The following is a 10,538-nucleotide window of genomic DNA, read 5'->3' on the forward strand; positions in this document are numbered from 1 at the left end:
GACGGTTGGTCTCCGCATGGCCATACTTCCCCACTCCGAGACTCTCCGGTTCCTCATTGTGACAGCTCCTTTGTCCCCCCTGATCCTGGGTCACTCCTGGTTCCTGCGCCATAATCCCCAGATCTCCTGGTCGTCTGGCCAAGTGCTTACCTAGGGTGCTGCATGCCATTCTCATCGACCTCCTCAACCCGACTCAGAGCCTGGCCACCCAGTTCCTGAGAATGTCGATAGTTCACAGTTCCCCTCCTGTTATCATGACCTGGCTCAGGTTTTTCAAAGAGTCCTGCCACCGTCTTGCCTCCTCACCGCCCTTATGACCTGGAGATAAAACTCCTGCCCGGTTCTGTTCCACCACGGGGCCGCTTGTACTCCCTGTCCCCAGCAGAGACTCAGGCCATGGATGCCTATATCGCCGACACTGTTCAACATGGGTTCATCCACCCTGCCACCTCACCAGGAGCCGCGGGGTTCTTCTTTGTGAAGAAGGAAGGGGGTCTTCAACCCTGCATTGACTATCGGGGTTTAAATAAGATCACGGTCCGAGATCGTCACCCCTTGCCTTTGATGACTACGGCCCTGGATGTAGTGTCCCAGTCCACCATCTTCACCAAGTTAGACCTGCGCAGTGCTTACAGTCTAGTCAGGATAAAGCAAGGCGACGAGTGGAAGACCGCCTTTCTCACCCCACCAGGCCACTGGGAATACTTAGTGATGCCTTTTGGCCTATGCAACAGCCCCGCAGTTTTCCAACGCCTGATCACGGATGTCCTGAGGGACATGATGGGCAGATGGGTTTTCGTTTATCTCGACGACATATTGATTTATTCCCGAACCCTGGAGGAGCACGTCACACATGTCCGAGCAGTCCTTTCCCGGTTGTTGGAAAACCGGCTCTACTGTAAGTTAGAGAAATGTGCTTTTCATCAGGAGACCATTTCCTTCTTGGGGTTCGTTGTCTCATCTCAAGGGTTCTCAATGGACCCCCAGAAAGTCCAGGCTGTGGCCAAGTGGCCGATACCCACTTCCCTGAAACAGCTTCAGAGCTTCCTGGGTTTCTCGAATTTCTATCGCTGCTTTATACGCGGTTTCAGCTCCATCGCGGCTCCTCTCACTGCCCTAACCAGATCGTTAAACCAGACCCGTCCATTCCGTCTAACTCCTGAGGCCACACAGGCTTTCCACACCCTGGTCCACTGCTTCACCACTGCTCCCATCCTCATACATCCGGATCCAACAAGGCCTTTTGTAGTGGAGGTGGACACTTCTGAGGTGGGGGCAGGGGCGGTCCTGTCCCAACACGGTCCCGACTCTAAGCTTCATCCCTGTGCCTACTTTTCCCGTAAATACTCTCCAACCCAAAGTAATTACGGGGTAGGCGACAGGGAGCTCCTGGCCAATAAATGGGCCTTGGAGGAATGGCGGCAGTGGTTGTTGGGTACATCGGACCCATTTACCATTTGGACGGACCACCAGAACCTCATCCACATCCAGAACGCTCGACAACTCAATCCCTGTCAGGCCTGCTGGGCACTGTTTTTTGAATCATTTCACTTCCACCTGGCCTACCACCCTGGTTCAAAGAATCTGAAGGCTGACACCCTTTACCGCCATTACACCCAATCTGCACCCGTCAGGGAACTGCCACCCATTCTCCCAGCCCAGAAGTTTATCGTAGCTCTCCACTGGCCAGTAGAGGACGCCATCCGGGCTGCCTTGCCCACTGATCCCGCACCTGCCGATGCACCCTCCGACCGACTTTATGTGCCTTCCACCTGCCAATCTGAAGCCCTGGCCTGGTGACATGCAGCCCGTCTGGCTGGTCACCAAGGGGAGACCCGAACCCTCCAGTTCCTACAACGTGCGCTGTGATGGCCCTCTATGGCCAAAGATGTCCAAGAATATGTGGCCGCCTGTCCCACTTGCACTCGCTCCAAGACCCCAAACAAACCCCCGACTGGAGATCTACAACCTCTCCCAATTCCATACCGACCATGGTCCCACATCAGCCTAGACTTTGTCACGGGTTTACCTCCTGTCAACCAGCTCGAGACCATCCTAACCATCGTGGACAGATTCTCGAAGGCGGTCCACCTAGTGGCTCTTCCTGGCCTGCCCACAGCCAAGCAGATGGCCAAAATCCTCCTGGAGCAGGTGATGCGCCTCCATGGGTTTCCCCAGGACATTGTCTCAGATTGGGGACCCCAGTTTATGTCAAGATTCTGGAAGGCCTTCTGTCGGTTGGTTGGCGCCAGTAGTAGTCTCTCTTCTGGCTACCACCCCCAAACTAATGGGCAGACTGAGCATGCAAATCAGCAACTTGATCGGTACCTCCGCTGCTTTGCCTCGTCCCAACAAACCACTTGGCCCAAATACCTCTTGTGGGTGGAGATGTCCCACAATCTCCACGTCTCCTCGGCCACTGGTCTCTCCCCGTTTGAGTTATGTTATGGATACCAGCCCCCTCTCTTCCACCACCAGGAACCTGAGACTGAGGTCCCCGCTGCCCAGACCCTGGTCCGGTGTTGCCGCCTCGCCCGGGTCCATGCTCGGACAGCCATCAAGTGAGCTAACACAGAATACTCTCGCCAGCACAAACGCCGCCACCGGACTGGGCCAACTTTTCAACCTGGCGACAAGGTATGGGTGTCTACCCGGAACATGTGCCTACCCGCTGGCTCCCGGAAGCTCGCTCCATGATTTTTGGGGCCCTACCCTGTGGAGAAGGCCCTTAACCCGGTGGCGTATCGTATCCGCCTGCCCAGGCCTCTCAAAGTCCATCCCGTCTTCCATGTGTCCCAGCTAAGACCAGTACGGACTTCTCCCCTCGCTCCTCCTCCGGATCCCGAGCCTCCGCCTCGAGGGGTTGGCGAGGATGGGCTTTTCACTGTTTGGCGCCTGCTGGATGCCCGTTGCCGTGGCAGAGGTTGGCAGTACCTAGTGGATTGGGCGGATTACGGCCCGGAGGAACGCTCCTGGGAGCCGACGAGTGCAATCATGGACCCCTCGCTCATCTCGGACTTCTGGGCCCGCCGCCCTGGGACTTCAGGGGCCGTCCCTCAGGTGGGGGGTCCTGTCACGCTGCCTCCTTCACAACCCTCGACATCCTCAGGGGGAGGACCACACACTCACTCAGGCCAACCAAACTCCACTACCCAGCATTCCCAGCGCCAGTCTTCCGGCCCACGTCACCCGCCACATCTACATAAGGAAGTACAGCTCAACGCCAAACCACTCAGTCATCGTTCTAACCGAACTGTGCTCCGAGTTCCGACCAGATCCAACCCGATTACTCAGCCCGTTCTGATCAGATCAGCCCGTGCTACTCATCCTGCCGACTCAAAGTAAGTCAGCTTGTTACCTTTTGGAGCCGCCGTGCTCTCCAGTCATTATACGGTTTGACTCCTAGAACAAACCGCGTGTCAACCTGCCCGGCGTCAGTCACTCCGCGCTTGGGTTTACAAACACGCTACATCCCAAACCCTCGCTCCGGTTCAGCTCAGCTTGAGTCAGGCCTTACAATTTCCCTCTTTCCTATTCACTCTCTCTCTTTCTTAACAATTTTTTAAATCACAATAATCTATTTTTTGCTCATTTTAAATATATATTTTAACCATTTTCTAAATTCTTTTTATATTTTTACAGTTTTTGTTTTTGTGAAGCGCCTTGTGATTTTTATCTTGAGAGGTGCTATAGAAATGAAATTTTCTTCTTCTTCTTCTTTAATGACCTTTTCCAGATGTGTTCAAATCAACTTCCTGTTGCCTCTCCTGTTGTCTCTCTTTTGTTGACTAATTCATAATCAGCAGAGAAATGATGATACATAAAAACAACAGAAGAACTTACTCAGACTCAGTCCTGTTCCTATTAAACAAATGCCACTGGGGTGTGTTGGAGGTCATGTTCTTATCGTGCATTCTAGTTTTCCTCGGAGCTCGGAATTTCCGAGCAGGAGATGGTGTAAAGGGCTCGTTTTGCGTTTCAGCTTCCAACTCGAAAAAATTGGATGCCACCAGTGTTGTTGAGTACTAAACCAAAATAATTATATGCCTATATATTTAGTAGATGCTGTTAAAAAGCAAAAAGCAAAAAAAAAACCTATATTTATAAATGATTAAAAAAGTAAAGACAATAACTACTTAGCACTGGGAGCAGCCATCTTTAAATTTGGGATCTTGGGGTCATCTGAAACCTATGTGCTCGCAGCTCAGAATTCCAAAATCATTGCGTCATTTCCAGCTAACTGTAGTGACATGAATGGCCTCATTTATGACCCAAAGGTCACACTTCCTCAGCTGGGTCAAGCTGTCCTGGCTGCACTTCTATCTACAGATTCCATTACAGGAGACACAAAGTCTGCTGTAAACCATCCTTAATCTGAACTGCCTTACCATATCTTGACTTCCTTTGCCTCCACAGCAAGACAAGGATTTATCACATTCCAGAAGAATCATTTATAATAAACTCTTTTTACTATTAAATCACCAAAGGTTCATTATAAATGTATTTAATTACTGAAACAAATTATTATTCTGTGGTTAATAATTATTTATTATAATCAGTCATGTTTAATCATGACAAGTGTATTATTTGCATCCTCACACATAGTCTCCATGTTAAATGGTAACCTTGCACTCACATAAGCATTTGTCACATGACAATCCAGAACTTTCTGTCTCCGAGAGGGCGTGTTCCGAGGTATGTTAAGTCCCACCCTCTAACATGTCAAAATCTAATTAATTAGAATAAGATTACCGGCCTTCTCTTAAAACCTAACTCCTCAGTTCAAGTTCAGTTCTTGAGCTCACCAAATTCTCTCTGTGGCAACAAGAGTCCAGAGGATCGAGTCGGCTGTTCGAAACCTCTACTAAAGCTTTTCTGTCATGCCAATAGAATTGCTTCAACAGAAACGCCATCTGCAGCACAAGCTGACGTAAACTCCTTCAGAGTTATTGATTTTTGAGACGCAACCAGTTTCATCAGTCGTTGTGACTCGGAGACATCTCAGGACCGACTTGGTAGCACTACGGTTCTTCTACCCACCCCGTGCTCGGGGTCATCATCTCCTCCTGACATCTCGGATCCAAAAGGGGGTCTCCAACTGGGTGAGGTAGATACTTCCGACAGATTGCGTCTGAATGCCTCTTATTAAGAAATAATTTAACTTAACTGCAAACCAAACTCTTTCACCCAGAACCTGTTTTCTCTCTCTAAGATAAAAACCTTCTGAGACCTACATTCACACATCCAAACACACACACTTCATGTTTAGTTTCATTCAGACATGGATTGCTTTAATACCAAGCTTTAATACCAAAGCTTTTATGAACTGTCTTTCATAAATTGTTTTAATTGTCACGTTTTAAATTGTTTAGTAATAAAATTCTTAACTTTTTAAACTTGACTCTTCATTGAAATAAACACAGTGTGTGTATATTGATCACTAAACATAGACCAAGCAAGTTGGTGTATGAATTTACATCTATCATATACATATATTCATATATGTATATATGCATGTAAATTTCATTCATTAATTTGTTTGATCTTTCTTAGGAATTAAAAGATAAGCTGAATAGCAACAGCCTTTTAATTCCTAAATATGTAGTAATCAACGCTACATAACTTATCTAGGAAAACTAGTTCCTAGGACAACTGGAATGCACTAAATACCCCGGGAGCTTTTTAGAACATTTTGCAGCAGTCAATGTGATGAGATTTCACCTAAAAGTGTGTATCAGTTTCAACGTGACAGTGTGAACTGCAGTAGTCCAAGTGACACACACACACACACACACACACACACACACACACACACACACACACACACACACACACACACACACACACACACACACACACACACACACACACACACACACACACACACACACACACACACACACACACACACACACACACAGGGGTGCGCAGCCAAGGATCCAGATTTCTACACAATGAAAAGACCTATAGAACTCCTAATTCCTGGCTCCCACATTTACATAACTTTAAACCTAAATATTCAGAAATTATTTAGTTTAGGTGTTTTTGTCTCTAAGGACAAATAATCCATCAATCCATTCATTTTCTTCTGTTTATCCGGGGAAAGTTCACGGGGCAGCAGCCTCAGCAGGGAAGCCCAGACTTCTATCTCACCAGCAACTTGAGCAAGTTCCTCCAGGGGAATTGTAAGGCGTTCTCTGGCCAGCTGAGAGACTTGGTCCCTCCAGCGGGTTCTGGGTCTCCTCCCAGTTGGACGTGCCCAGAAAACTTCACCAGGGAGGCATCCAGGTCCAGTAGCTATCCTAACTAGATGCCCAAGCCACCTCAACTGGCTTCTCTCGATGTGGAGGAGCAGCGGGTCTACTCCGCGCCCCTCCCAGATGACCAAGCTTCTAAGGGAGAGCCCAGCCACCCTGCAGAGGAAACTCATTTTGGGGATCTCATTCTTTTGGTCACCAAAGCTCATGACCATGAGGGTAGGAACGTAGATCGACCAGTAAATCAAATCAACAAAGAATATTTTACCTAAATATTTGTAAAGTGGTCTTTTTAGGGATTCTATAGGTGGTCTACTTCAGTGCAGAGCTGGTTCTACATTTTTGCTCTTTGTCATCTGCTTGATTCAGGCCATTTTTTCTGTGCTTTTTTAACTTTCTTGTTTTTATTGACTCTGGCAAATGATAAAAAATATTGTCCTTTTATTTTAATTATTTTACTTTATGTTTTTATCTCTGCTTTTAGTGTGAGGCACTTAGGGCCACCTTGAAACTACAATCAACAAAATGAATGAAAACGAATACCTAAGCAATCACGGCTTTGCTTGACAATCACTTTCCTGATGTACCTTTTTTGAGGTACATCAGGAGCCACTGATGTTTCAGCTCATAAGTGCTTCTCTTTGGGGTAAATAACCTTTCTCAGTGGCCTAGTGGTAGAGTGTCCGCCCTGAGACTGGGAGATCAGGGTTTCGATTCCTGGTCGGGTCATACCAAAGTCTTTGAAAAAATGGGACCCAATGCCTCCCTGCTTGACACTCAGCATTAAGGGGTTGAATTGGGGGGTTAAACCACCAAATAGTTCCTGAGAGCGGCTGTGTCTGCAGCTCACCGCTCCCCCAGGGGATGGGTCAAATGCGGAGAGTAAATTTCGCACACACACCAGTGTGTGTGACAACTAATGGGACTTTAACTTTAACTTTTTTAACTTTCATCAGGAAGTTGTGCAGCAATGTGATGACGCATGTGCCCCTGTGAGAAATACCTCACTTTAACTTTGCTTTTGACTAAATGCTCGAACTCCAGACTTTGGATAAGCTGAGAGTTGCTCTCTGCTTTCAGAAGAAGCTTTTGAAACTACTCGTAATGTCATAAATTATTTAAAAGGAGGAAGAACTGAATTTTGACAGAGTGGGTGTGGAAGTGTGGAGGTTCAGATAATGAAATTATTGATGGCTGAATTCCATTTAGCCGCATCAGATTTGAGATGCTGGTATTGTTCAAGATGCCACCGCTGTTGCAGCGTTAATAATATTAATGACACCCGAGACAATTCAGGATAGTTGCTGCAAAAACTATAAATAAAAAAAGATGACAGCTTACACAACATAATAATTACCTCTCACCTTTGACTCTGTGTTCAGAAAGGAATCGTTACTTTCACAACTTCAACTGAATGATTTTTTTAAGATCAATCCAAGTTATTATGGCTTCCATAGCCCACAGATATCTGAGACCCAAAAATCAGATATCAGCCAGTCATTTCTGCAGATGTGGAGCTGAAATGAGACGTGGTGACAGCAGAGAGTCGATGATTAGTACGCATCCCTTTGAGGAATTCAAACCTTTAATACTTATATTTGTTGTGAACTGATTTAAAATGAAAACACAAATCATTTAGAAAAATGCATGTGAACTATGTGTCTCACTTGTGCTTCACATTCCTTAGTTTTTGATGCCCTTTTCTATTTAGAGGAATAAAACAATCGTTTATAAGGAGACACATTACCAAATGACGCCCTCAAATTTCTCCCACACCCTCGTCCCACGCTTCACTCCACATCTCCATGAGAGGAGCTCAGAGTTCTCTCAGCTCTCTGCTGGCCTGAAGGTCTGAGCTGACCACTCATTCTAGTCAGTCCACCCACCACAGTGTGTTGTTACAAGATGCACACAGATAACTAAAGCAATCAGAGGAGGCAAAAAAAAAAAGCTAAAAACTTTATAATTCTCCACAACCCCTCCTCTCCCACACCTACCTGGAATTAACACAAGGTTAATTAACATCAACACTTTGCTAAAGCTGCTCTATTTGTCCCTCCGTTCCCTTCTCACAGCCCCATACTTTATGAGAAATGTGAAAATGATTAGGTGTTGCCTTAAGGAACAGCTGGAAAAAGTCCGGGATGAACCCAAGAAACAGCTGGAGCCAGTGCACTTGATTTGGGCATGACATATTCACTTGTTCACTCATCACTCAGACACGTTTCAGCATATGCTGCCGTGTCACTTGTGAATTCGAGCTGACTAATTGTTTAAATGCTGCACAAATTCCTCATGTGCATTTCACAGATGCAAATGAAGCAAGATCCGGAGAGAGGATAAAACAACATCACCTGCATAATGTTTGCATGAGACTTTCACAACTGCACCTTTAATTACACGCCCACAATAAGTATATAAAATCAATTTCCATCTCACCCTCTGCAGGTGGTCTCATCCATGGACGTCACTAGGATTGAGATATAGGGGGGGCTTAGCCCCAGGAGCTTGACCTTGAACATTTTTTTCACACCCTGCAAAAACTTTGTCAATTAATTCATTATCTGAAGAACATTTAACAAAACCTATTTTTTTATCACTTTCTTTTCCTTTCCTACCTTTGTGCATTTTCTCTCTTCTTTTTATAAAAACAACACTTAATCAGTTCATTAGTGGGGTCTATGTTGAAGAAAGATTTTATATAAGTCCATTAAAAATTAGATATGTTATATTTCCAAATAAAGCTATTCATTTCAGTCTACTGCACTTAACATGGGGAAATGTTGCAGTATTTTTTTTAATTTGTTTAATTACAACTTGCTTGAGTATAAATGTTACTGAAATATGACAAAGAACAAATGAATAATTGTCAAACTTTTATTCTGCCAAATGAGTGTGCAGTTGACAGTTTTAATATATGAATAACACTGATATGATATGGAATAAAGGAGTATGTAATTAACAATTACAAGACAAAATAACAGTATATATAAAAATTAGGGCTGGGACTTGATTAAAATTTTTAATCTAATTAATTAGAGGCTTTGTAATTAATTAATCTAAATTAGTTGCATTTTAATCGTTCAGTAAAATGTGCTCTCAAAGCAAAACTTAATTAAAATTATGAGACAGAGAATTAAACATTAGACATAGTTATTACTGTAAAACTAAAGCTTTTAATAAAAAATGCATTTTAATTAATCAAATGTCACTGTGTGATATGAAACAAAACCCAAATCAACTAAAATGTATAATTACAAATAGAAAACGCCTGCAAAGGGTTCCTGAGCCTTTAAATAGTCTCTCTGTCTAGTTGAATTACTGAAATAAATTTGACTTTGCACCAGATTCTAATTTTTCCAGTTTTACTTGTTTGTATAATTGGGAGTTTTTATTAGCATTTTTACTCATAATGTAGTAAAAACACATAAATAATAATCCTTCAAAATGACAGTAGAACAGGCACAAATATGATCTAGGACAGGGGTGTCAAACTCCTTTTAGCTCAGGGGCCACATTGAGGGAAATCTAGTCCCAAGTTGGCTGGACCGGTAAATTAAAAACAACTTCAGATTGTTTTCTTTGTTTTAATACAATCAATATAAAAGAAAGTTGGAGCCTGAGGACAATGTATCCAAAATAGTACAAGTACAACACCTGAAGTGTACTTGAAAATTTGAAAAATAAATAAAAATAAAAAACATTCCTTAGCGATTCAAAGAGCTTACAGATCACATGGCTAGATCAGTTTCATGCAGCACTTAAAGTATATTTGACACATTTTACTTTACATCTTTTAGCTTTCATCAGCACATCAATATCAGAAGTCACATCCTGAGTGGCGGCCAACTTCAGGATGTGATTCAAGTTCTTGTGTGAGCCTTGAGCGCCGCTTTGTTTTAGTTGTACTCATTACAGAGAAAACTTGCTCACAAAGATACGTTTATTTTCACTCTACATTGTAAAGTAGGAAAATAAAGTTTACACAACCATCTCCACATGTTTGACACCCCTGACTAGGACTTAAATGTGCTAACTTTTAACACCAGAGCAGGCATGACATATTCTGGAATGATCAGGAACACTAACTGGTTCCAGTTGGATGACTGGAGGATGATAGGACGATAAAAGATCATGGCGAGGAAATAACGATCTGACGAACAGGTGAGCGGACCTTCCTTACATGGGAAGTCCTGATGTCACGTTAATACGGGGATACTGCAGACCCGCAGATTCACACCTGCAGCAGCGAATGTGGTGTGATCTCCAGCCTGACCACAA

At 44.3% G+C, this 10,538-nt stretch overlaps 1 protein-coding gene across 1 annotated transcript in view; it reads right to left on the reverse strand.

Annotated features, from left to right (window-relative positions):
* Positions 1–10,538, reverse strand: part of myo15ab (myosin XVAb) — a 103,134-nt gene that overhangs the window by 91,736 nt on the left and 860 nt on the right. The window contains exon 2 of the mRNA XM_070550631.1: positions 7,622–8,791. The gene's annotated coding sequence lies outside the window, so the exon portion shown is untranslated. The remainder of the gene's footprint in view (positions 1–7,621; positions 8,792–10,538) is intronic.

The sequence above is a fragment of the Nothobranchius furzeri genome, chromosome 4, assembly GCF_043380555.1.
Source record: "Nothobranchius furzeri strain GRZ-AD chromosome 4, NfurGRZ-RIMD1, whole genome shotgun sequence".
NCBI lineage: Eukaryota > Metazoa > Chordata > Actinopteri > Cyprinodontiformes > Nothobranchiidae > Nothobranchius > Nothobranchius furzeri.